Source organism: Oryx dammah, unplaced genomic scaffold (genome assembly GCF_014754425.2).
Source record: "Oryx dammah isolate SB20612 unplaced genomic scaffold, SCBI_Odam_1.1 HiC_scaffold_29, whole genome shotgun sequence".
Taxonomy (NCBI): Eukaryota; Metazoa; Chordata; class Mammalia; order Artiodactyla; family Bovidae; genus Oryx; species Oryx dammah.
In genome coordinates, this window is record NW_024070213.1 from 50,523,108 (window position 1) to 50,550,919 (window position 27,812).

Below are 27,812 nucleotides of genomic sequence, written 5' to 3' on the forward strand. Positions count from 1 at the left end.
TCACTGGGAACTCAGAATCTTAGCCACTGGTCCACTAGGGAAGTACCAAGCACCAGGCTTCTTAACCCAGACATTTTAAAGTGGCCATACGGATAGTATCTGCAACAGTAAGAATGTTTACAATCCAAAAGAGAACTAAGCCAAAAAAAGCTAAACTTGGCCAAAGGAATGAATTTTGGTATTTACATTTGGAAATGGGTTTGCCTGATTTCTTACAACCAGACAAGAATGAAGCTGCTCTGACCCAGGACTCTGCTCTGACTCATGGAAACTGAACCAAGAGAGGCTAGAGATCCATAGTTTCATCACCCAAAGATTTTACCTCCTACCTGATATTGTGAGAGCAGTGCCTTACTTTTCATGTCTAATCCACACTTTCTCAGAGTAAAGGTGAGATAATAATGAAGCATTTTTATTCAAAAAATAAAATCATTGGGGATTCTTTCAGGTGCAATTGGCATAAACACAAAAGTAAATAGATTAAATGAAAAGACAGCTCATTTACCCATGGGAAGGAAAGGCTGTTGGCTTCAGGCACATCTTGATCCAGGAGCTCAAATGATGTTATCAAGACTCCCTTTCTGTTAAACAGGTCTTCTCCACTGGAGAATATAATGATCACTGGCAGCTCCAACTTACCTCCTACCAGCTTAGTCTCCTCAGAGGCAGGAGAGCATTTCCCCAAATCCCATTGGCAGAAAAGTCTCAAGGAAGACTTTTTTTTCAAGGAGGATTTTGAATGGTCTCATTTGGGTCATGTGCCCAATCCTAAGCCAATCATTATGTCTGAGGACACAGAGTCCCTTGGGAGCTGGATATGAGCAAAACCATGGTGGCTCAGATGGTAAAATAATCTGCCTGCAATGCAGGTGACCCAGGGTCAACCCTTTGGTTGAGAAGAGAATGGCTACCCATTCCCATATTCTTGCCTGGAGAATTCTATGGAGAGAGGAACCTGGTGGGCTACAGTCCATGGGGGTCACAAAAGTCGGACACAACTAAGCCATTCACACACACACACACACACACACACACACACACACACTAAATGGGAAGGTTTTTCTACAAGGAAGAAGGATGCTGTTTGCAAAAGAGGGAAGGGATGTCAGGCAGACAATTACCACAGATATTCTCCACAAAAGGCCTCCCAGAGTAACTTATCCAGCCTAATAGAGAGGCAGAAGGAAGAAAGAGGTGAAGGATGGGGTGCCATCTGTGGAAAACACTTTTTTTTTATGTTTAATTTCTTGTTTTCCTCCTTCCTTCAATCATTTTATTCAACAAATCTCCTTGCTTGTTGGAAACAGTAGGAACTGGGATTGCAGACTTACAATATCACATTTGAGAGTTTTAATAGAGATGTGAACAGTGGAGGCTGCACAGACAGAGAATTTAATTCTGAGTCAGGTCTGAGCAGCGATAAAGGAGATCATGAGGTGGGGGAGAAGTGAAGAAATAAATGCCAGGTCAAGGAGGCAGCTGGCATCAAGTTACAGCCATTCTGGCAGGGTAGGCACATTTATTCGACACTGGAACATTCCCCACGGCTGGGGCAGGGGTTGCATGGGAGGAAGGAGGGCCGGTGATGAGAGAGGAGCCAGGAGAGGGACCTCAGGGCAGACTGTGAAGCGCCTTGAACTTCACGCCAAAATGTTTGAACTTGATCTTCTCTCTGGGTTTGGGGGAGGTTTTTCACCCAAGAATTAATTTTTCAAGTATTTTTATGATGACGTCTCTGGCAGCTGACAAGAAGGTGAGGTGGGATTGGGCAAGACGGCTGGCAAGGAGCCCAGTTTGGAGGCTAAGTTGGGAATCCTGATCAGAAGTGACAAAGCCCCCAAAGGAATGGTAGAAGGGAGGGTGGGAGGCAGAGCTCAGGTTGAGCTCAGGTAGAATCCATGGGACTTGATTCTGCCACAGTTCAGAGAAGAATTGGTTCACAGAAGAGGTATAGGGAGACCAGAGTTTAAAGTAAGGAGCTACTGCCCTCCCCTGGCAAATTATTGACAGGATGAATCATCCATTAAGAGATGGGAAAGGTCACTGTAGTTTCAGAACAGAAGATGCATGTTTCTGGGACACATCAGGAGGTATGTGTTGCATTCGTGTGGATTTTCATTCCATTCGCTTTTCAAAACCTTTTAAAATACATTTATTTATTTATTTTTGGCTGTGTTGAGTCTTTGTTGCTACACATGGACTTTCTCTAGTTTTGGAGAGCGGGGGCTACTCTTCATGTGAACAGGCTTCAGTAGTCGTGGCATGTGGGCTCAGGAGTTGAGGTGCATGGATCATTGCTCCTGCGCTCAGGAGTTGAGGTGCATGGATCGTTGTTCCTGCACGTGTCGCATCTTCCCGGACAAGAGATCAAACTTGTGTCTCCTGCATTGGCAGGCAGATTCTTACCCACTGTACTACCGGAGAAGTCCCCCAAACTTTTAAATGTATTTATTTTTATTTTTGACCATGCTGCATCTCAGTTGCTTTGCACAGGCTTTCTCTAGTTGTGATGAGCAGGGGCTACTCTTCATTGTGGTGCATGGGTTTTTCACTGAAGGGGCTTCTCTTGCTGCAGAGCACAGGCTTTAGGCTGAATGCGCTCACTCATGGGCTCAGTAGTTTCAGCTCACAAGCTCTAGAAAGCAGCTCAGTCGTTGTAGTGCATGGGCTAAGTTGCGTTGTGGCATGTGGAATCTTCCCAGACCATGGAACAAACCCTTGTCATCTGCAGTGGCAGGTAGATTCCTATTCACCGTACCACTAGAGAAGTCCATCATTTCACTCACTTCTCAAGAAACATTTATTTGGTCCTGTTATATGTCAAGTCCCATGCTAGATGCTGGGTACAGATTAGGAGTGAAACAGACATCGTTCTTGTCATCATGGAGCTTTCTATATACTGTACTGGAGGAAAGGACAATAAACAAATGTATGTATAGTTAAAACATACAAACTCTTTTAAATGTATAAAGACAATTGATTTCAGGTGCAAGGAAAAGAAATGAAGGGAGCAGAGAAGCTCCTAAGATGGGTGGTCAAGATGAGACTAGAGTCTGAGTGGGACTGTCAACATCACCTTTCACCTGGGGAGGGTATTTCTAGCCAAGCAGATGTCAAATGAATGACAATTTTGCTATATTAATAAATTTCACTTTGAATTCAAAACCACTCCTTTCTCCAGGTATTGTGCAGTTTTAAATGTACTCTGAGTAACTTGCTTTACTTACCCTCAAGTTTTATGACTATAACTCATTTAGAATTTAGAATCTGCAGTAATTCTCTATTTGCTGATTGATTTGTGTGCTGTTCCTTGGGCAGATTGTTACAATAATGGCTCCCACTCTATCACTGTTTCCCAGATCCAGTCTCTTAGGTCGACCCCTCCCACACTGACATGTGGTATGGCCATGGGACTTGCTTTGACCAATGGAATATTAGGAGACATGATACAAGCAGGGGCTTTCCAGGTGGCTCAGTGGTAAAAAATGCACCTATCAATGCAAGAGACACAGGAGACGTGGGTTCAATCCCTGAGTCAGGAATATCTCCTGGAGAAAGAAATGGCAACCCACTCCAGTATTCTTGCCTGGAGAATCCCATGGACAGAGGAGCCTGGCAGGCTGCAGCCCATGGGGTCGAAAAGAGTCAGACACAACTGAGCGTGCACACACAACTCAGCACATGATACAAGCAGAGAATTAAAAGTGCTTGAACACTGGGCTTGCCCTTTTTTCTCCCTGAGAATGACATGTGAGGAAGCCTGAGCTAGCCTCCTGGAGGATGAGTATCCCAGCTGAGGCCTCAGAGATCAGTCAGCTCTCAACCAGATGACTGTCACCACAGGTGTGAGCCTAGACAACCAGCAGAACATCCATCTAGTTGAGCTCAGTCTAAATGAATAACCCAAAGAAATGTTGAGGAAATTAAAGGATTCTTGTTTTAAGTCATTAAATTTCAGGGGCTTTTTATGCAGCAATACATAACTGATATGGTGAAATCTTTAAACAGCTTAGTTTAACAAGCTGTTTAACAAGAAAACTAAAAAGCAGCAAAGATAAATGATCCTACTAAGATCTCATCAGAGTTTGGGGGTGTATCTGAGTTCTTACTTTACATTCTAAAGACCACTTCATTTCTGCAAGACCCAGTATCTTTTGGAAAATATCTAAACCTAAACCTACTAATAAATCAAGATTCCCCAGCTTCCTAGTTTTTTAGCATATCTTAAAGTGATATTAAGATACTGGGCTTTCATATAATTTTAAATTATTAAGAGCTAAGATTATATTTAACTATATGACTAAACAGAACTAAACTGATTATTTTCAAAACAGCCACAGAACTTCATAACTTATAACCTTCTGGGAAATATATTATTCTATCATTCTAAACAGCAAACCAATTGAAAGGAACTAGAAGGACCTTTTATTCAGCTTGCTAAAAATAAATCATTGTGACTTTTTTCCTTTGTGCTTATAGAAGAAATGTATTTTTCCAGTTCTTTGAAATATTAAAATAATAACTAGACCTAAAGTGGTATATAACACATATGTTTCTGAATCTTTAGATATGAAATAATTTGTTCCCTAGGACAAAAGAAACCTATATCTCTTTAATGTATTCTATATTTTTTAAAACATGACAATAACTTTCAACTTTTTAATAATAATGACCTGAAGATGTTAAGTTACTTGCCCAAGACTATAGATTATAAGTCACAAAAACGGAATCAAATATTTTTCTTTTTGATGCTAAATCCCATTCTCTTAACTTTCTTATTCTATCATTATATAAGTAATACGTGCTCACTTTCTTCTTCCTAACTGACTGAACTGAACAGAAAGAATATTTTTGCAGTTTCCCGTCTTCCACCCAACAGACACAGGCTTCTGGGGAGATGGGCATTTGACCATCTTGAAGGCATGGTCCTTATTGGTCTATCTTTGTCAATCATAGTGGTCTCAGCTGGTTTACACACGGACATGTAATCCTTGTAACACATAGGAAAAGTCTGTTGGGGCATTTATTCCTAAAAAGAGAGAATGCTTTTTCAGCTCTCCACAGGTACCCTAACTGACTGACAGTCTCTGAGCACCTGAGGCTGTGCTTCCCAGGGCGGCTTCCAGCCAGTGATAAAGTGCGGCTGGGGTGCTAAGACAGACTTGTTCCTGGGAGACAGGAGACTCCCCTGACAAGTGAAGTTTGATCAAAATTGACTTTCACTCGGTGCCTTTGGCCTTCTCTGCTGAGGATTCTAAGTATGGATGCTTCTCCTGAGACTGCTGCAAGTAAGCCCCTTAGAGGAGCTGCCAGAAAACAAAGCCTGTTCCCAGAGAATGGCAAAGCAGAGAGATGGAAAGAACCTAGGTCTCCAATGGTGTTCTGACCTGCTGAACCGATCAACCCCAGGGTCCCCCTCCCCATGGACTTCTTGTTTTGAAGGCAATACATTTTCTTATTGTGTGAGCCACTGAGTTGAGGTGTTCTTTACTTGCAGCAGAAAGCATTGTCGGGGATAGAATTATTCTTCAACCTCACTTCCTAGAAGAAATCTCTGATAACATTACTATGCACTTTTCCAATACATTTACAAACATGCACATAATTTTGCAGCTTGATTTATTTTGTAGTCATCAATATGTTATACACATTCTTCCATATAGGTACCTATAGATCTACCCGTCTTTCTTTTTCAAAGCCACACAGAATTCTACGTGGGTATATGCCCTCATCAATGTGCGATCATTCATGCCTGCCCTTTTTCTGAGTCAAGAGACTTGAGAATCCCCGGCGGAGCCTTCTTTGGAGGTTAGATTATTATGTTCCTCCTCTTTCCATCCCAGTAACGGGGCCGCTGTCAATGCAGGGGGAAATACACTTTCTAATGAACATCAAAATTAGTCTGAGCAAAGAAGTCAGGAAGCAGAGAGGGTAGACGCTGAGTGTAATAGAAGACAGACCTCCCAGCGAGACCTGGTCACAGAGATGCAGCCTGAGACTGTGCGGAAGAGAGGACGAATATTCCAGATTATTCTAGACACTTTTCGCTCCTTCACTCCACCAGCCTCTCTTCCTTCTCGGGTGCCTGGTACACCAGGTTCTGGGGCCGCGAGAGAGAAGAGGGGTAACTGGGCTTAGACGGAAAAATCATCCCGCAGGAAGAGCCTCAGCTGCTCAGGCTGAGCTCGGTGGGCTAGCAGACGCTCACTCCACGCCACCCAGCCTAGCCAGCTTTCCACCTTCCTCGCCCGGAGGGAGTCCGGCCACGCCCCGCTAAACAGTCAGACCCCGCCCTAGCCCCACCCACAACCAACCTGCGGCCCCGCCCCCGCCCCCTGCCGGCCGATGCGCTTCTGGGTCTAGAGTCCACCTCTTCCGATACAAGGGGATGTTTTGAGCCGCAAACCACAAACCAGCACAGAAAGTGTTCATGCTAAGGTGCTGTTTTTGTAAGTCGCATTCTAAGGTGCTGTATTTGGTAAGAGTCAAACAGCTAATACGGTCCACCTAATGAGATCATTCATCTTACCTTCTGAAAGCCCAAGCCCTACACAGAGGTCTGGCGTTCAGGATAGAACTCTGCGCTGGGATCCTTTCCACGAAGCTTCCCTCGTTCAGCCGGCTGGTTTCAATCACTCTATGAACCTCAAACTGGCCTGGTTTAGAGATGGATCTTATCTGGCTGGAAAGATAAAAGCAGCGGGCTTTTTTTTTTTTTTTTTAAAGCTTGTGTAGGCCTGCTTGCTTATTATAGCAAACATTAAAATAGCACCACATCATATATTAAATATACTTTAAAAATTTTTGCTATGTTATTTGCTCAAGATAGAGAAAAGAGGGTTTAATATGCCAATGTTTATCTAAAAAGAGGGAGATACAAATCTTTATGTATATTTACTTATTTGGCAGAGAAAAGGACAATAGGAAAATATACCATTAAAATGAACAGTTATCTATAGGGAGAAAAAGAAACTGGAAAGAATAGAAATACAAGCTAGTCGTTGAATATACCTTCTTTTTCAGATTCAAGGTATCTTTTGATATTTTATATAATTAGAAAAATTATGTTAAATAAAAAAAAATTTAACAGTGAAAGCAAGTTTAAAAAAAAAGAGGTTAACTGTATATTTAATTGTAATATAACCATACTATGAAGAAATAACTGTGACCAAAATAGCAAACAACCCTCTACTATTCTGAAAACTGTTAATAAAGAGAAAGAATCAAACATTTACCTTGCCTCTTTTATACAAACTATGCTTTGGGGTAACCAATTAATTGACGAAGGAACATTTCTTTTTTATAGTATTCCAATTATTAAAAGAAGGAATGATAGAATTATAATATCACCATTTTATAGCATTGAATGAATTAATGGATCTAGGCAATGATCATTAGTGGTTGCAAATGTCTCAAAAAGAAATACAGGCAGATACTGTGTGCTTCCTGATAGAGGTCCTCTGACTGAGGTTTCTAAAAAATGCTGATTACATAAGAATCTAATCAGGTAACTTGGTCTGACTACCAAAGAACTCAGAGGAAATACTAGGAAAAAAAGGAGTGTGAAGTGACTCTGAAAGGTACAAAGTAGCATAATCCAGACTATGACAAATTCCATGGGACAAACACCTCGTTTATTCAACAAGAAAAATTGTTAGTAAGAAGATCAAAAGGCATTTAAGAAACATCATTCATTTACAATGACTAGACTTCATTTGGACCTTAATTCAAACAACTATTTTAAAAAACCCAGCTCTATAAATAAACACACATATTTGAACTTCTGGCTAGATATTTGATGGTATTACAATTTTATTGTTTATTTACATTTACTGGGTTTTGGGGGTTATATTTTGTGTTTTTGTGGTTATATTTTTTTAAGAGTCTTTTCAAAGTATATGTTGAAATATTTACAAACAAAATGATAGGATGCATGTCTAGAATATTTTTGAAAATAATCCTGGCTTGGGGGCAGGGCAGTGGGTAGGGATGTAGATAAACAAGATTGGCCATGAGTTGGTCATGGTTGACACTATTTTCTTTACATTTGTATTTGCTTGATACAGTGTTTTAAGAAATCTTTTGGAAAGAGTTCTTATAATTTTGCTTTTGAAATTACTTTCCTGTGAAAGTCACTCAGTAGTGTCCGACTCTTTGCAACTGCATGGACTATACAGTCCATGGAATTCTCCAGGCCAGAATATTGGAGTGGGTAGCCTTTCCCTACTCCAGGGGATCTTCCCAACCCAGGGATTGAACCCAGGGATCCTGCATTGCAGGCGGACTCTTTACCAGCTGAGCCACAAGGGAAGCCCAAGAATACTGGAGTGAGTAGCCTTTTCCTTCTCCAGGGGATCTTCCCAAAATTGAACCCAGCTCTCCTGCATTGCAGGTGGGTTCTTTACCAACTGAGCTATCAAGGAAGCCCTGAAATTACTTTAATTTCATTTAATTTGAGAAACTCATGAGAAATTCATTTAATTTGGCTACAATTTCACATTTTGGAATTCTTTACAAGTAAGAAAGCAATGATAATAACAATAACACTCAGTACACATCCTTAGAGTATGCCAAGCACGTATCTAAGTGTTTTGCTCATTTAACCTTTACAACAGTCTTTAAAGTTAGTAGTATAACTATCCCCATCTTATATATGGGATTACAGAACATGAGGAAATAGAAGCTCAGGGAGACTATAAACAACAACTCAGGTGTTGTTGGCCAGAAGTCACAAAGTAAATGAGGAGACAGGATCTGACCACAGGCAATGTGGCTTCAGGGTTCATGCTTTTAAATACTAGGGGCTTCCCAAGTGGCACTAGTGGTAAAGAACCTGCCTCCCAGTGCAGGAGACAGAAATGCTGGTTCAGTCCCTGGGTCAGGAAGATCCCCTGGAGTGAAGCGTGGCAACCCATTCCCGTATTCTTGCCTGGAGAATCCGATGGACAGAGGAGCCTGGCAGGCTACAGTTCCATAGTATCACAGAGTCGGACACGACTGAGTGACTAAGCACAGCACAGCAACCTTCATTAACTTAAATTCTGAGATTTTTCTCTTTGTATTTTAGAGCAGTATTTTTGCAAGACCCCAAATATTTTCAAAAGTCCCAAATATCTCATAGGCCCTATGCCCTGGGCCTCTCCTGCCCAGTGTATAAAACATCTGAGACCAGGGGCAGAAATTCTTAGGTGTTTGTATCAACCTGATCCTCTTGTCCTGGTTTTGTCAACTTTCAATATCCCTCCCCATTGTCTCTATCTGTCTCTTTGGTATATCTGCAACTCATCTTCTGGAGTGGATCCCAGTGTATTTTTTAAAAAATATTTATTTATTAGGCTGCACTCGGTCTTAGTTGCAGCATGGGGGATCTTTAGTTGCAGAATGAAGATCCCAGTGTATTCTTCCTTGACAGGCGAGTTTCAGTTTGCTCCCAAGGAATGCATTTTAGTTTCCCTCTTCTCCGTAGCTCACAGGGTTTGTTGGCCACTGTAGAGTCAGAATTCAGACTCTGAGCCTAAGAAATGCATTCAGCTGGGCAGGGAAATCAACTCAAATTTTTTCCCCAATCCCCACTGAGACAGCTGAGTGTATGCTAGTTCAGTTTAGTCGCTCAGTTGTGTCCAACTCTTTGTGACCCCATGAACCACAGCACGCCAGGCCTCCCTGTCCATCACCAACTCCCGGAGTCCACCCAAACCCATGTCCATTGAGTCGGTGATGCCGTCCAACCATCTCATCCTCTGTCGTCCCCTTCTCATCCTGCCCTCAATCTTTCCCAGCATCAGGATCTTTTCAAATGAGTCAGCTCTTTATATCAGGTGGCAAAAGTATTGGAGTTTCAGCTTCAACATAAGTCCTTCCAATGAACACCCAGGAGTGATCTCCTTTAGGATGGACTGGTTGGATCTCCTTGCAATCCAAGGGACTCTCAAGACTCTTCTCCAACACCACAGTTAAAAAGCATCAGTTCTTCAGCACTCAGCTTTCTTTGTAGTCCAACTCTCAGAACCATACATGACCACTGGAAAAACCATAGCCTTGACTAGATGGAACTTTCTTGATAAAGTAATGTGTCTGCTTTTCAATATGCTGTCTAGGTTGGTCATAACTTTCCCTCCAAGGAGTAAGCATCTTTTAATTTCATGGCTGTAGTTACCATCTGCAGTGATTTTGGAGCCCAGAAAAATAAAGTCTGACACTGTTTCTACTGTTTCCTCATCTATTTGCCATGAAGTGATGGGACCAGATGCCATGATCTTCGTTTTCTGAATGTTGAGCTTTAAGCCAACTTTTTCACTCTCCTCTTTCACTTTCATCAAGAGGCTCTTTTGTTCCTCTTCACTTTCTGCCATACGGGTGGTGTCATCTGCATATCTGAGGTTATTGATATTTCTCCCAGCAATCTTGATTCCAGCTTGTGCTTCATCCAGCCTGGCATTTCTAATCATGTACCCTGTATATAAGTTAAATAAGTAGGGTGACAAGGCAGCCTTGATGTACTCCTTTTCCTATTTGGAACCAATCTGTTGTTCCATGTCCAGTTCTAACTGTTGCTTCCTGACCTGCATACAGGTTTCTCAAGGGCAGGTCAGGTGGTCTGGTATTCCCATCTCTTTCAGAATTTTCCACAATTTATTGTGATCCACACAGTCAAAGGCTTTGTTTTGGCATAGTCAATGAAGCAGAAATAGATATTTTTCTGGAACTCTCTTGCTTTTTCCATGATCCAAAAATGTTGGCAATTTGATCTCTGGTTGCTCTGCCTTTTCTGAAACCAGCTTGAACATCTGGAAGTTCATGGTTCACATATTGCTGTAGCCTGGCTTGGAGAATTTTAAGCATCACTTTACTAGCATGTGAGATGAGTGCAATTATGTGGTAGTTTGAGCATTCTTTGCCATTGCCTTTCTTTGGAATTGGAATGAAAACTGATCTTTTCCAGTCCTGTGGCCACTGCTGAGTTTTCCAAATTTGCTGGCATATTGAGTGCACCATTTTCACAGCATCATCTTTCAGTATTTGAAATAGCTCAACTGGAATTCTATCACCTCCACTAGCTTTGTTTGTAGTGATGCTTCCTAAGGCCCACCTGACTTCACATTCCAGGATGTCTGGCTCTAGGTGAGTGTGAGTGATCATACCTTTGTTATTATCTGGGTCGTGAAGATCTTTTTTGTATAGTTCTTCTGTGTATTCTTGCCACCTCTTCTCAATATCTTCTGCTTCTGTTAGGTCCATACCATTTCTGTCCTTTACTGAGCCCATCTTTGCATGAAATGTTCCCTTGGTATCTCTAATTTTCTTGAAGACATCTCTAGTCTTTCCCATTCTATTGTTTTCCTCTATTTCTTTGCATTGATCGCTGAGGAAGGCTTTCTTATCTCTCCTTGCTATTCTTTGGAACTCTGCATTCAAATGGGTATATCTTTCCTTTTCTACTTTGCTTTTGGCTTCGCTTCTTTTCACTGCTATTTGTAAGGCCTCCTCAGACAGCCATTTTGCTTTTTTGCATTTCTTTTTCTCGGGGACGGTCTTGATTCCTGTCTCCTGTACAATGTCATGAACCTCCGTCCATAGTGTAGGCTACAGGACTTTAGAAAGTTCTAGTCAATGAGATTCCTGCATTTTGTTTCTGTGTAGTGACCAACTAACTGGGTGTAAGAATAGTCTAGGCAATAGAAAACATAAAAAGATCTGCACGTAGTCAGCTTCAAACTGTGCTGGAGAAGACTCTTGAGAGTTGCTTAGACAACAGGAGGTCAAACCACTCAGTCCTAAAGGAAATCAATCCTGACTATTCATTGGAAGGACTGATGCTGAAGCTGAAGCTTCAATACTTTGGCCCTCTGATGTGAAGGGCCAACTCACTGGAAAAGACACTGTTGCCAGGAAAGACTGAGGGCAGGAGAAGGGGCAGCAGAGGATGAGATGGTTGGATGACATCACTGACTCAATGAACATGAGTCTGAACAAACTCCAGGAGATAGTGAAGGACAGGGAAGCCTGGGGTGCTGCAGTCCATGGGGTAGTAGAGAGTTAGACATGACTTAGTGATTGAACAACAACAGCCTATGAAGTTCTCCAATACTGGATCCTCTGACACTGTTTATGGGACCTTGGGATCCCTCATGCTCTCAGTCATCTTGTTGTGCATCTTATTTTTCCACTTCTGTCTGTCCTTTGCATTTATTTTAATATCACTTAATTTGAGAAATCTGTATGCAGGTCAGGAAGCAACAGTTAGAACTGGACAGGGAACAACAGACTGGTTCCAAATGGGAAAAGGAGTACGTCAAGGCTGTATATTGTCACCCTGCTTATTTAACTTATATGCAGAGTACATCATGAGAAACGCTGGACTGGAAGAAACACAAGCTGGAATCAAGACTGCCGGGAGAAATATCAATAACCTCAGATACGCAGATGACACCACCCTTATGGCAGAAAGTGAAGAGGAGCTAAAAAGCCTCTTGATGAAAGTGAAAGAGGAGAGCGAAAAAGTGGACCTAAAGCTCAACATTCAGGAAACGAAGATCATGCATCTGGTCCCATCACTTCATGGGAAATAGATGGGGAAACAGTAGAAACAGTGTCAGACTTTATTTTGGGGGGCTCCAAAATCACTGCAGATGGTAAGTGCAGCCATGAAATTAAAAGACGCTTACTCCTTGGAAGAAAAGTTATGACCAACCTAGATAGTATATTCAAAAGCAGAGACATTACTTTGCTGACTAAGGTCCGTCTAGTCAAGGCTATGGTTTTTCCAGTGGTCATGTACAGATGTGAGAGTTGGACTGTGAAGAAGGCTGAGTGCCGAAGAATTGATGCTTTTGAATTGTGGTGTTGGAGAAGACTCTTGAGAGTCCCTTGGACTGCAAGGAGATCCAACCAGTCCATTCTGAAGGAGATCAACCCTGGGATTTCTTTGGAAGGACTGATGCTAAAGCTGAAACTCCAGTACTTTGGCCAACTCATGCGAAGAGTTGACTCATTGGAAAAGATTCTGATGCTGGAAGGGATTGGGGGCAGGAGGAGAAGGGGGCGACCGAGGATGAGACGGCTGGATGGCATCACAGACTCGATGGACGTGAGTCTGAGTGAACTCTGGGAGATGGTGATGGACAGGGAGGCCTGGCGTGCTGCGATTCATGGGGTCGCAAAGAGTCGGACACGACTGAGTGACTGAACTGAACTGAATCTGCCATAAATGTTTGGTGCTGGGAAGAAGGAACAGAGTCTAATTTGTCCTGGGCCCTCACCTGCTAGAGAATTATTAGCTATGAACCCTCCCTAAAGATAACTTTGAACACAGGATAAGCATGCATTCCAAGCATGATTTAATAAGAAGTCTGCAATGTATCAAAAAATAAAAGGATAAGCATAGACTGACTCAAAGATCAAAAGAGCAGTAGAACTTTGAACTTCTAAATCAATTTTTCTTTCAAAGCATATGTTTAAAAACATTTATTGCCAGCAAACCTGAAGGATTTTGGTTTTGTGGTCTCATAGATAAGCAGATCAGTTCAGTTCAGTTCAGTCGCTCAGTTGTGTCCGACTCTTTGAGACCCCGTGGACTGCAGCACACCAGGCCTCCATGTCCATCACCAACTCCCGGAGCCTACTCAAATTCATGCCCATTGAGTCAGTGATGCCATCCAACCATCTCATCCTCTGTCATCCCCTTCTCCCACCTTCAGTCTTTCCCAGCGTCAAGGTCTTTTCAAATGAGTCAACTCTTAGCATCAGGTGGCCAAAGTACTGGAGTTTCAGCTTCAGCATCAGTTCTTCCAATGAACACTCAGGACCGATTTCCTTCAGGATGGACTGGTTGGATCTCCTTGCAGTCCAAGGGACTCTCAAGAGTCTTCTCCAACACCACAGTTCAAAAGCATTAATTGTTTGGTGCTCAGGTTTCTTTATAGTCCTCACATCCATACATGACTACTGGAAAAACCATAGCCTTGACTAGATGGACCTTTGTTGATAAGCAGATAGCCAGCTCCAAAGGCTGTTTTACCAGCATTAGTTTCTTCCTTCCTTAGTGAATAAATAAAGTGCCACTTATTGAATTGCCTCTATTGGTCCCTGCACTGCCTATATATATTTGGAGGTGTCTGAAATTCAAGAGTTGATCTGTTTCATCTTATGTAATTTAGGAAATTTGAAAATGGCCCTAGCAAATAAGACTCAGAGCCAGAAACACAGCCTGATATCAGTGACAAGACAACAAGAAGAGGATGAGATAAATACACTGCATTTAATCTTGTTAATATTTGTGTTGCTATTTGCATCATTCCAACTAAAGGAATGGATAGCCATTCCCTTCTCCAAGGAATCTTCCCAATCCAGGGTCAAACCCTGGTCTCCTACATTGTAGGCTGATTCTTTACCATCTGAGCCACCAGGGAAGCCCCAGTTAAGAGTTTTTAGTCGCTTAGTCATGTCTGACTCTTTGCAACCCCATGGACTGTATGTAGCCCACCAGGCTCCTTTGTTCATGGGATTCTCCAGGCAAAAATACTGGAGTGGACAGCCATTCCCTTCTCCAGGGACTCTGCCCAACCCAGGAATCGAATCCCAGTTTCCTACTTTGCAGACGGATTCTTTACTATAGCTGTACACAAGTGAAGTTTTCTACAGTTGTGATGTGAAGTAGTCCAGAACTGTGCTAGGCAAGAGTTTTCTAAGCAGGGTGGTGGTGTGGGATGGTGAGGATGAGTTGAAATGGAGAACAAGGTATGATAGGTATATGGAGTGAGTCACCCTGTTGTACAACTACAGAGGACACAGCTCATTAAAGACCAAGTCAACAGCATCTGGCATGGGTCAGTGTGCCCTGGGGATCCAGGAGAGTAGGGGAGCCGTTATCTCACTAGTCCAGCTGAGTGATGCCTTGGCAAACAGCTTGATAGTCCTTTCCCATTTGTCTAACCAGTGAGTAACGGCTTCTTTACTTTTCAGAATCCATTTCATTGTCTGCATCCTCTCTGAGGGTTTCCTAATACTGCATCCTGCCCTGAGAGAGTTAACAGAATCGTCTTCTATAGTTCATCTCTCCCCAAAACACAATTTCTTCACTGCACATCCCACCCTGAAATCATAAGAATTAGGTGCCATCTCCCTTGCTGGATCATTTTTTGAAGACAGGAAACATTGTCTGTTTTGTTCATGTTTGTAATCCTAATGCCTGGTTCATAGTAGGCACTCGATAAATGTTTATTGAACTACACCAAAAGCAAAGGATGGTTTCCTCATCTCTTAAATTCTAATCAAGAGACCCAACGAGCATTTCCTGAAGTGTGGACCCAGCACAGAAGTCCCAGAAAAAAGCTTTTCCAAAGATGGTGAACTTGGCAACGAAACTATCTCCTCAAGAAAAATCACAGTGCATATTACAGAGAACAAGCTTTATGAAGTCCTGCAATTAGAAAAAAAAAACCCATTTTAACTTCATTTTGAATGCAAAATTTCCAAACTCATTTGAGCATGGGATCCTTTCCCTTCCTCTGTGGTAGCATAGCATTTCTACGGACACATAAGAAACATTTCTAGAGTATTTTGATGTCCATAAACCAAGTTGTATTCACAACTTGCAAATCCAACCTGCCTTTTTAGCTCACTCATGGAAAAAAAAAACCTCATTTTATTTATATATTCATTTGTGTTTATTCACTTAAACTAAAAGAAAGGCAATGCCAAAGAATGCTCAAACTACTGCACAATTGCACTCATCTCACACACTAGTAAAGTAATGCTCAAAATTCTCCAAGCCGGGCTTCAGCAATATGTGAACTGTGAACTTCCAGATGTTCAAGCTGGTGTTAGAAAAGGCAGAGGAACCAGAGATCAAATTGCCAACATCCGCTGGATCATGGAAAAAGCAAAAGAGTTCCAGAAAAACATCTACTTCTGCTTTATTGACTATGCCAAAGCCTTTGACTGTGTGGATCACAATAAACTGTGGAAAAGTCTGAAAGAGATGGGAATACCAGACCACCTGACCTGCCTCTTGAGAAATCTGTATGCAGGTCAGGAAGCAACAGTTAGAATTGGACATGGAACAACAGATTGGTTCCAAATAGGAAAAGGAGTATGTCAAGGCTGTATACTGTCACTCTGCTTATTTAACTTATATGCAGAGTACATCATAAGAAACGCTGGGCTGGATGAAGCACAAGCTGGAATCAAGATTGCCAGGAGAAATATCAATAACCTCAGATATGCAGATGACACCACCCTTATGGCAGAAAGTGAAGAGGAACTAAAGAGCATCTTGATGAAAGTGAAAGAGGAGAGTGAAAGAGTTGGCTTAAAGCTCAACATTCAGAAAACGAAGATCATGGCATCTGGTCCCATCACTTCATGGGAAATAGATGGGGAAACAGTGGAAACAGTGTCAGACTTTATTTTTGGGGGCTCCAAAATCACTGGAGATGGTGATTGCAGCCATGAAATTGAAAGACGCTTACTCCTTGGTAGGAAAGTTATGACCAACCTAGATAACATATTCAAAAGCAGAGACATTACTTTGCCAACAAAGGTCCGTCTAGTCAAGGCTATGGTTTTTCCAGTGGTCATGTATGGATGTGAGAGTTGGACTGTGAAGAAAGCTGAGTGCTGAAGAATTGATGCTTTTGAACTGTGGTGTTGGAGAAGACTCTTGAGAGTCCCTTGGACTGCAAGGAGATCCAACCAGTCCATTCTAAAGATCAGACCTGGGTGTTCTTTGGAAGGACTGATGCTAAAGCTGAAACTCCAGTACTTTGGCCACCTCATGTGAAGAGTTGACTCATTGGAAAAGACTCTGATGCTAGGAGGGATTGGGGGCAGGAGGAGAAGGGGACGACAGAGGATGAGATGGCTGGATGGCATCACGGACTCGATGGACATGAGTTTGAGTGAATTCTGGGAGTTGGTGATGGACAGGGAGGCCTGGCGTGCTGAGATTCTTTGGGTTGCAAAGAGTTGGACACGACTGAGCGGCTGAACTGAACTGAACACATATGGAGTATTTATGGCTCATATGACAAGGATAACAAAAGATGTCTTAGCCTTCCGAAAATTCATAGTCAAGACAAGAAGACAGCTAAACAGACTGTTGCAATACATACAATTCAATGTTTTTCTGAAAGATATAGCCCCTGCTTCACACCACACTGGGCTGTTATTCACCTTGAAATTTAGATCAACTGGGAAGAGGTAGGGTGAATTCACCCGCCAGGGCGTCTCAAGCTCTTTGGGGTAAAGGACCAGTTGGTTTTGTGATATTGTGATTTATAGTAAGAAAGACATTTGGTCTTCTGAAAGTTCTTGGAATTTCCTATTAAGGGGATAAAGGTATCTTCATATTTATATAAACTCTTTTCAACTACACCTGAGTTTATGTCAGTGAAGCAACTTTTAAAAAGCTCCTAAGGATGGGGGGTGGTTGCCAAGGGAACCAACCAGGTGTTTAGAGAGTTGGAACTCTCGGTCCTCCCTGCTCCTCCCTCCTTCCTGCCAAGAAAGCAGAGGGGCTAGAAATTGAGTTCAGTCACCAATGGCCAATGATTCAATCAATTGTGCCTGGGTAATGAAGCGTCCATTAAAACCTGAAAGGATGGGGTTCAAAGAGTTTCCAGTGGATGAGCACTTTGAGATTTGGGGAGACTGATACACTGATACACAGGAAAGGAGCTCCAAGCTCCTTTCCACATATCTTACGCTATGCATCTCTTCATTTGGCTGTTCATCCATTTCCTTTATGATACCCCTTATGATAAACTGGCAAACATAAGTAAATATTTCTGAGTTCTTTTCTGAGTTCTGTAAGTCAGTCCAGCAAATTAATTGAACCCAAGGAGGGTGTTGTAGGACCCTCTAATCTTTAGCCAGTGGTTGGAAGCACAGGTGACAGCTGGACTTGTGACTGGTCTCTTGAAGTGGGATGCAGGGAGTGTATCCTGTAGGTGTTAGCTCTTCTCCTGTGGGACCTGACTCTATTTCCAGGTAAATATTGTCAGAATTGAATTGAATTATAGGACCCTCAGCTGGTGCTGGGAAAGGTTGAAGGCAAAAGGAGAAGGGGACGACAGAGGATAAGATGCTTGGATGGCATCACCGACTCAATGGACATGGGTTTGAGCAAGCTCCGGGAGACAGTGAAGGACAGGGAAGCCTGTGTGTGCTGCAGTCCATGGAGTCGCAGAGAGTCGGACACGACTGAGTGACTGAACAGCAATAGCTGGTGTTGGCACATTTCTTTTTGGTGTCGGGGAAAAAAAAACCAACAAGAAAGTTTTTCTTTTTCAGTCCATTGTGATTTGATACCTTTGCAAAATACATTAAAAATGTATTACTAAGGTAGTGTAATACTGGGATTAAGAAAGACATATAGATCAACATCGAGAAACAAACCCTTAGATTTATGGTTAATTAATTTTTAACAAAGGTGCCAAGACTTTTGCTGAAAATCAATTAATTTAATGGGGAAATAGTACTTTTCTCTTTTCAACAAATGGTGCTGAAAAAACTAAATATCCGTATGGATATTTAAAAGAATGGAACTGGATTCCTTCCTTATACGGTGCACAAAAATGAACTCAAAATTGATCACAGACCTAAATGTAAAACCTATTCTTATAAGAAAACGTAAGAGCAAACTTTTGGAATCTTGGGTTAGGCAAAGCCTTCTTAAAGGATATAACACCAAAAGCACTAGAGAAAAAGAAAAAATAGAGAATAATTTTAATAATATTAAAACAAAACTTCTGTGCTTCAAAGGACACCATCAGGAAAATGAAAAGATCACTCACAGAATGGGAGAGAATATTTGCAAAACATACACATCTAGCAAGAGGTTTATAACGAGCATAGACAAAGAACTATTGCAATGCAATGATATACAAGATAAATAACCCAACTGAAAAATGGGCAAAGGGTCTCAATAGACATTCTTCCAAAGAAGATATACAATGGCCAAAGATGTGATCAGGATTTGTAAATCAATAGGAGACACTGTGGAGCAGGCAATGGCAAACCACTCCTGTACTCTTGCCTGGAAAATCCCATGGATAGAGGAGCCTGGTAGACTGCAGTCCATGGGGTCGCTAGGAGTCGGACACGACTGAGTGACTTCACTTTCACTTTCATGCATTGGAGAAGGAAATGGCAACCCACTCCAGTGTTCTTGCCTGGAGAATCCTAGGGACAGGGAGCCTGGTGGGCTGCCGTCTATGGGGTCGCACAGAGTGGGACACGAGTGAATCGACTTAGCAGCAGCAGCAGCAGCAGGAGACACTGTGGGCCCCCAGGGTCAGCAAGACCAGGAAATCATGACTAATGAAGGAGCAATGGGAGGGAGTAGTTTCAGAATCTATGGAGAGAGGCTTCCCTGGTGGTGTAGTGGTTAAGAACCAGACTGACAATGCAGGGGAAATGAGTTCGATCCCTGATCTGAGAAGATCCCACATGCTGGGGAGGAATTAAATCCGCGTGCCACAGCTACTGAGCCAGTCCTCTAGGGTCTGTAACAACTACTGAAGCCTGAGCACAGCAACGAAGTCCCAGCGCAGCCAAAAATAAATGAATCAAAAAAAAAAAAAAAAAATCTATAGAGAGGAGTTGAAGGGAGAGGGCTGCCCAGACAGGATTGTGGCCTTTGGTAGAGAGACACAGCAAGTCCACTGCTTCCAGTGATAAAGTAATCAGGAAAATAAACACCCCAAACCCACTCTCTTTCTGCCTTTGATTTCCTTCCCCATTGGCCAAACTCAGGAGTAGAGCTTGCATCCCCCAGTTGGAACCCCAGTGGAATTAGGGTGAGTATAGAATGGGAATAGGAAATAGAGCTGTGCGTGTAATTTAGGGAATAGGAGACAGAGGGAAAATTTATGCATGGGATGGAAAGTCAAAATGAAAGAAAAACCAGAGTGAGGATCAGGGCAGGAAAAAGGAAGGTGGGGTGGGAACAGTATATACTGTGGATTTAGATGTGATCAGGCTGCCTGTGGAGTATTAGGATGTTCTCTGAGAGGTAGAACACAGGGGCAGTTGGGCTTGGAGCATAAGTGACCTAAAAGCTATTCTGCTGTTTCCTCACTTCCGTTTGGAGCGTTGTCCTGGGCCAGAGGTGATTTTTCTCAAAGGGCCAGCTGGTAACTATTTTGTTTTACAACACAGTTACTCAACTGCCATTGTAGCGAGAAAGTACAATGCATGTGTACGCAGACAGTACAGACAATACAGGAATGAATTGTTTGGTTCTGTTTCAAAATACCTTTATAAACTACAGAGCTTTATAATCTGCAGGGCTTCCCTTTAGCTCAGATACTTAAGAACCCGCCTGCAATGTAGGAGACCTGGGTTTGATCCCCAGGTCAGGAAGACCCCCTGCAGAAGGAAATGACAACCCACTCCAGGGAGAATCCCAAGGACAGAGGAGCCTGGTGGTCTACAGTCCATGGGAACACAAAGAGTCGGACAAGACTGAGCGACTGACACTCCAATGTGTTTATTTATAAACACAGCAAGCCTGAAAGCTATAAGAATTTTTTTTATCATTTTGCCTTCAGGAAGACTTGTGATGTATCTATTCAAATGACCTTTCCCAGTTCTGGCTTCTGACAGATAAACAATCTGGACTTCTTTCAGTGCACCAGGAATGAATGAGTCAGTAGATTCTGCCTTAATTCCTATAGATGTCTAAGAAAGGAAGCATGAGTATCTGACTAACCACTAATAAGGGACATGCAGCAGAAATTTCCAGTGTCCAGTCTCCAATGTCTTCATCTCAAATATTTTCCTAAAAATAGGTGAGACTAAAGGAAGGAACTCGGGGAGATAGTGAAGGACAGGGAAGCCTGGCTGTACTGCAGTTCATGGGGTCACAAAGAGTTGGATGTGACTTAGTGACTGAACAACAAAAGGAAGGTTTGCTCTTCATGCCAGGAACATACTCTAGTCTGGAGAAATGAGGTGAAACTTGGAAATCACACAGACCTGAGTTAAAGCCAGTCACTACAGTTTGTTTGACCTTGCTGAGCCTGCTTTCTCATCTGTAGAATGGAGATAATCCTTACCTCATAGGTAGCAATAGCTGTTATTATTATAAGGAGTCACAAAATATTGGGTTGGCCAAAAATTTCCTTTTGGATTTTCCATATCATCTGATGGAAAAATATGAACGAACTCTTTGGCCAACCAAATATATTCCTGTTTAGAGCTTTTTTCTCTCTTACTCTTTTCTACTGCCCTCTTGAAGACTATTGGTTCTAAAAGTTTGTTCCCAATCTACAGGCTTTTCCCTTAGGTACTCTGATGCTCCTTGGGCAGATCAAAAATAGGTTGCAGACAATTTATAAACTGATGGAGATCTTTTGTTTTTTTATTTTTTAATCTTATTTTTTCATGGAAAGGCATTTTATTTTCAATATAGCGGTGTGTACAAGTCAATCCCCAAATCTCAATTTATCTGTTCACCCCCTGTCCCTGCAACCATAAGTTTGTTGTCTAAGTCTGTGAGTCTGTTGAAGATTCTTTGCTTATAGCAATAGGAACTGAATTCAAACTAACGTAAGAAGAACAAAAAGAAAGGTGGGATAATTTATTGGATCCTGGAGTAGTTCTCCAAATTGAAACATAACTATTCAGCCTCAGGAAAGCATGGATTTCAGGAACTGAACTCATATTCTATTTTCTCTGCATTTCTTATGTGGACAAGTATTTTCTATACTTCAAGAGAGGTGCCTGCTGAGAACTCTCAGTCATGTCACAGCTTCACCACCTATGAGGAAAGGAAAGTTCTTTGCCTCTTCTTCCCCTACAGCTGTGTTTCAAAACCCCACGAAAGGGTCCTGTCTGTCCTGACTTGGGTGGAACCCACTCCCCGAGCTACTTGCTGTGGCTATGGAGCTGAGGCACCATGGCCTGCTGAGCTTGTGTCCAGCACCTACAGCACCTTACTGGCCACACCCACTCAGACCTCATGGCTGGAGAGGGGGACAAGCACTTGTCACTAAAGGAGACTGATGTTACCTGAAGAAGGATGGAAAGGTGCGCTCAGCAGAGACATGCGTGCTATATGCACAGGCCACATCTGCTTTATTCAGCACATCGACACAGCGATTTTCGCAAGTGCCTGCCACGATTACAGCGCTAAGATCCTTAGAATAATCGACAGGACAAAGGTGAGCACATGATTCTTGCTCTGTTGTTGGTGGAGTGGTGGTGGGGTAGTTGTCAGATGAGAGAGCTGTGAATAGGACATCTGGGATCAATTTAGTGTAAGATATAAGGTGAGAGATTGTACCAAATAGTTTTCAAATGATCACACTAGACCCAAAACTTTGATACTAGTGCCATAAATTTTTTTTTCAGTTGAAAACTTGAAAAATGAAAGTCCAGTTCCCAGTGTTTCTCTTTTTTTATTCCTCTGGCTATTTCTTTCTCTGTACTTGCCCTCTCCCTTGGCTCTCTCCTGGATACGATATCCCCCTAATTATAAGTTTTGTGATGATTTCTTTTGCATTACATATCACCTGGGGTGGTAGAGAGGTGACTGTATATATTAACTCAGATGAAAGGAGCTAGCAGGCAGTATCACAAAGAACAAAATCAACATCCCCTCTGTGGTTATTACCTCTGAGATCATACTAGACACAGGGTCTGTTACTCAGGACTTAACTTCAAGGGACAAAAAGTGGCTAGTACTAAGTGAAGTAAGTCAAACAGAGACAGACAAATATTATACGATATCATGTATATGAGGAATCTGGGCTTCCCAGTGATAAAGATCTGCCTGCCAGTGCAGGAGACACAAGAGACGCAGGTTTGATCCCTGGGTTGGGAAGATCCCTTGGAGTAGGGAATGGCAACACACTTCAGTATTCTTGCCTGGAAGATTCCATGGAGAGCCTGGTGGGCTACCGTCCACGGGGTCACAAAGACTCAGACATGACTGAACACACACACATATGAGGAATCTAAAAAATTGTATGAATGAACTTATTTGCAAAACAGAAAGACTCACAGACATAGAAAACAAACTTATGATTACCATAGGGGAAGGAGAGGCGGAGGGATGTCGGGAGTATGAGATTAGCAGATACACACTACCATACACAAACCAGACAGACAACAAGGATGTCCTGTAGAGCACAGAGAACTATATTCACTATCTTGTAATAAACTATAATGGAAAGAATCAGAAAAAAATGAAGGCACATGTATACATATGTGTGTATAATCGAATCACTTTTCTGTATACCTGAAACACAATATTGTAAATCAACTATACTTCAATGAAAAAAAAAAAGAAATAAAGAGAAAAAATAAGAAAGAAAAAAAGAACCAGCTAGTACTAAGTTGATGACCCGTACTATGTTGGCAAAAAGTTAGACAGATTGGTGGACCAGAAACTAGAACCCAGCTGAGACCTTTCTTGGCTTCTCTGTGTGTGTGTGTGTTGGCTGTCTCCACGGGGCTGGGGGCCAGGCAGTTACCAGGCCAGTTCCTCCCAGCTTTGACACCAGACAGAGGTAGACATTTGCTCTCCTTAATGTCAAGCACTCTAACTCGGGATAGGTTGAAGGCTGAACTAGCATCAATTGCCAACACCAAGACCTGTCTTCAGAGGTCAGGCAGGTCACAAAAGGTAAGGAATAGTCTGGTAGAAGCCAGGGATTGGTGGGGCCTGGGGCAAGTGAAAGAAGCCATTGTTAAATGACTTGAATTCCTCCCTCCCAGCTCCAAGATCCAAATCCTGTACCAGTCAGTTCAGTTCCGTCGCTCAGTCCTGTCCAACTCTTTGAGACCCCATGCACTGCAGCACACCAGGCCTCCCTGTCCATCACCAACTCCAGGAGTTTACTCAAACTCATGTCCATTGAGACAGTGATGCCATCCAACCATCTCATCCTCTGTCGTCCCCTTCTCCTCCCACCTTCAATCTTTCCCAGCATCAGGGTCTTTTCAAATGAGTCAGTTCTTCGAATCAGGTGTTTAAGTCACATAAAAGTATGTGTGCTGCCTCCAGAGACCAGACTGGCTGGGTAGGAGTTTGCAATCTTGGAGCTAGAAGGCCTAGAATGTCTTTACAATTGTGCAAATGAATCTGTAAGTTTGATTATCAGCAAACACAAGTGGGAGGAGTCTTTGCAACCAGGAAAACCCTATTTCCCAGAAGGATAATGAAGATGAGGGAGGTGCCAAGTTGGGAGGAGCTGCTAAGCATCCTTCCCTTTACATTTCATAAAACTCGGTGATTTCCCAGATTATAGTCACAAATGCCTTAAAAAAAAAAAAGAAAGAAAACCTTATCACTCTAGGTTCAGAAAATTCAGTTATGTTGGTTCAGTCTTAGCTCATAATTATGTATCCTTTGATTGAGTTGGGTTCTCCCTGCAGTGGGTCAGAGTCAAGTCAAAGGCATGGTGGTGGAAGGGTCTCTGGCTCTGAGGCAGGAGAACTTCAAGGGTCCTGGAGTCCCATCAGAGTAACCTGCACAGAGCTGGCCTGTTAGCTTTGTCCAGGGGCTTGTAGGCAGTGAGGGAGTTAGGGGGTGAGGTCACTCATTAGATAATCTGTTCATTTAGTAAACTGCCATTCACCTCTGAGCCAGGCACTGTCATACGGTGCAGTGATGAACAAGGTGGACGTGGTTGGGCTCTCGCAGAATCTACACTCACAGTAGGGCATATTTAGATTAATATAATTCTAAGGCTTGGACTTGGAGGATCAAGACTTCCTAGAGGGGGTGATATCTACACTAAATTATGGAGGATATGTAAGCAGTTGCCAGGCAAATGTCAATGAGTGAGAGGTCAGTGGGCTACCTTGGTGGCTCGGCGGTAAAGAATCTGCTTGCCAATGCAGGAACCAAGGTTTGATCCCTTGGAAGGGAAAATCCTCTAGAGGAGGAACCCACACCAGTATTCCTGCCTGGAGAATCCCATGGACAGAGGAGCCTGGCAGGCTAGAATCCACGGGGTTACAGACATGACTGAGCATGCACGCAGGGAAGGTCAGCAGCCCAAACTCCCCAGGTGGAACGAACCATTATGCATACTAAGAATGTGCTTAAGGACCAGCAAAACAAGGATATCAGAAAATGAGGGGAAACATTTTTTGGAAAGAGTTTAATATTGAAAAATATCCCAGAGTGCCCATTTGGGAGAAAGCTAAAACTCTGTGGGACTTCTATCCATGTATTTTGCTATAAAGTCTCCTTTTAATTTTTAATTCAGTTCAGTCGCTCAGTCGTGTCCGACTCTTTGCGACCCCATGAACTGCAGCATGCCAGGCCTCCCTGTCCATCACCAACGCCCGGAGTCCACTCAGATTCACGTCCATCGAGTCGGTGATGCCATCGAGCCATCTCATCCTCTGTCGTCCCCTTCTCCTCCTGCCCCCAATCCCTAACAGCATCAGAGTCTTTTCCAATGAGTCAACACTTCGCATGAGGTGGCCAAAGTACTGGAGTTTCAGCTTTAGCATCATTTCTTCCTGTACAAAAAAGATCTTCACGACCCAGATAATCATGATGATGTGATCACTAATCTAGAGCCAGACATCTTGGAATGTGAAGTCAAGGGGGCCTTAGAAAGCATCACTACGAACAAAGCTAGGGGAGGTGATGGAATTCCAGTGGAGCTGTTTCAAATCCAGAAAGATGATCCTGTGAAAGTGCTGCACTCAATATGCCAGCAAATTTGGAAAACTCAGCAGTGGCCACAGGACTGGAAAAGGTTAGTTTTCATTCCAATTCCAAAGAAAGGCAATGCAAAAGAATGCTCAAACTACTTCACAGTTGCACTCATCTCACATGCTAGTAAAGTAATGCTCAAAATTCTCCAAGCCAGGCTTCAGCAATACGTGAACTGTGAACTCCCTGATGTTCAAGCTGGTTTTAGAAAAGGCAGAGGAACCAGAGATCAAATTGCCAACATCCGCTGGATCATGGAAAAAGCAAGAGAGTTCCAGAAAAACATCTATTTCTGCTTTATTGACTATGCCAAAGCCTTTGACTGTGTGGATCACAATAAACTGTGGAAAATTCTGAAAGAGATGGGAATACCAGACCACCTGACCTGCCTCTTGAGAAATCTGTAGGCAGGTCAGGAAGCAACAGTTAGAACTGGATATGGAGTACGTCAAGGCTGTATATTGTCAGCCTGCTTATTTAACTTCTATGCAGAGTACATCATGAGAAACGCTGGACTGGAAGAAACACAAGCTAGAATCAAGATTGCTGGGAGAAATATCAATAACCTCAGATATGCAGATGACACCACCCTTATGGCAGAAAGTGAAGAGGAGCTAAAAAGCCTCTTGATGAAAGTGAAAGAGGAGAGCGAAAAAGTTGGCTTAAAGCTCAACATTCAGAAAACGAAGATCATAGCAACCAGTCCCATCACTTCAGGGCAAATAGATGGGGAAACAGTAGAAACAGTGTCAGACTTTATTTTTCTGGGCTCCAAAATCACTGCAGATGGTGATTGCAGCCATGAAATTAAAAGACGCTTACTCCTTGGAAGAAAAGTTATGACCAACCTAGATAGTATATTCAAAAGCAGAGACATTACTTTGCCGACTAAGGTCTGTCTAGTCAAGGCTATGGTTTTTCCAGTGGTCATGTATGGATGTGAGAGTTGGACTGTGAAGAAGACTGAGCGCCAAAGAATTGATGCTTTTGAATTGTGGTGTTGGAGAAGACTCTTGAGAGTCCCTTGGACTGCGAGGAGATCCAACCAGTCCATTCTGAAGGAGATCAACCCTGGGATTTCTTTGGAAGGAATGATGCTAAAGCTGAAGCTCCAGTACTTTGGCCACCTCATGCAAAGAGTTGACTCATTGGAAAAGACTCTGATGCTGGGAGGGATTGGGGGCAGGAGGAGAAGGGGATGACAGAGGATGGGACAGCTGGATGGCATCATGGACTCGATGGATGTGAGTCTGAGTGAACTCCGGGAGATGGTGATGGACAGGGAGGCCTGGCGTGCTGCGATTCATGGGGTCGCAAAGAGTCGGACACGATTGAGCAACTGAACTGAAAGAAATCCCAGGGCTGATTTCAGAATGGACTGGTTGGATCTCCTTGCAGTCCAAGGGACTCTCAAGACTCTTCTCCAACACCACAGTTCAAAAGCATCAATTCTGCGGTGCTCAGCCTTCTTCACAGTCCAACTCTCACATCCATACATGACTACTGGAAAAACCATAGCCTTGACTAGATGGACCTTAGTCAGCAAAGTAATGTCTCTGCTTTCGAATATGCTATCTAGGTTGGTCATAGCTTTCCTTCCAAGGAGTAAGCGTCTTTTAATTTCATGGTTGCAGTCACCATCTCCACTGATTTTGGAGCCCAAATAAATAAACTCTGACACTGCTTCCACTGTTTCCCCATCTATTTCTCATGAAGTGATGGGACCGGATGCCATGATCTTCGTTTTCTGAATGTTGAGCTTTAAGCCTACTTTTTCACTCTCCTCTTTCACTTTCATCAAGAGGCTTTTTAGTTCCTCTTCACTTCTGCCATAAGGGTGGTGTCATCTGCATATCTGAGGTTACTGAGATTTCTGTCAGCAATCTTGATTCCAGCTTGTGTTTCTTCCAGCCCAGCGTTTCTCATGATGTACTCTGCATATAAGTTAAATAAGCAGGGTGACAATATACAGCCTTGACGTACTCCTTTTCCTATTTGGAACCAGTCTGTTGTTCCATGTCCAGTTCTCACTGTTGCTTCCTGGCCTACATACAGATTTCTCAAGAGGCAGGTCAGGTGGTCTGGTATTCCCATCTCTTTCAGAATTTTCCACAGTTTATTGTGATCCACA

General features: G+C 42.7%; 1 long non-coding RNA gene across 2 annotated transcripts in view; it reads right to left on the minus strand.

Moving 5' to 3' along the window:
• Positions 1-5,602: 5,602 nt before the first annotated feature.
• Positions 5,603-27,812, minus strand: part of LOC120858650 — a 35,959-nt gene continuing 13,749 nt past the window's right edge. For both annotated transcript variants that reach the window (XR_005719920.1, XR_005719921.1), the window contains 2 exons: positions 6,530-6,682; positions 5,603-6,100 (listed from right to left, as the gene is read on the minus strand). This is a non-coding gene — a long non-coding RNA (uncharacterized LOC120858650). The remainder of the gene's footprint in view (positions 6,101-6,529; positions 6,683-27,812) is intronic.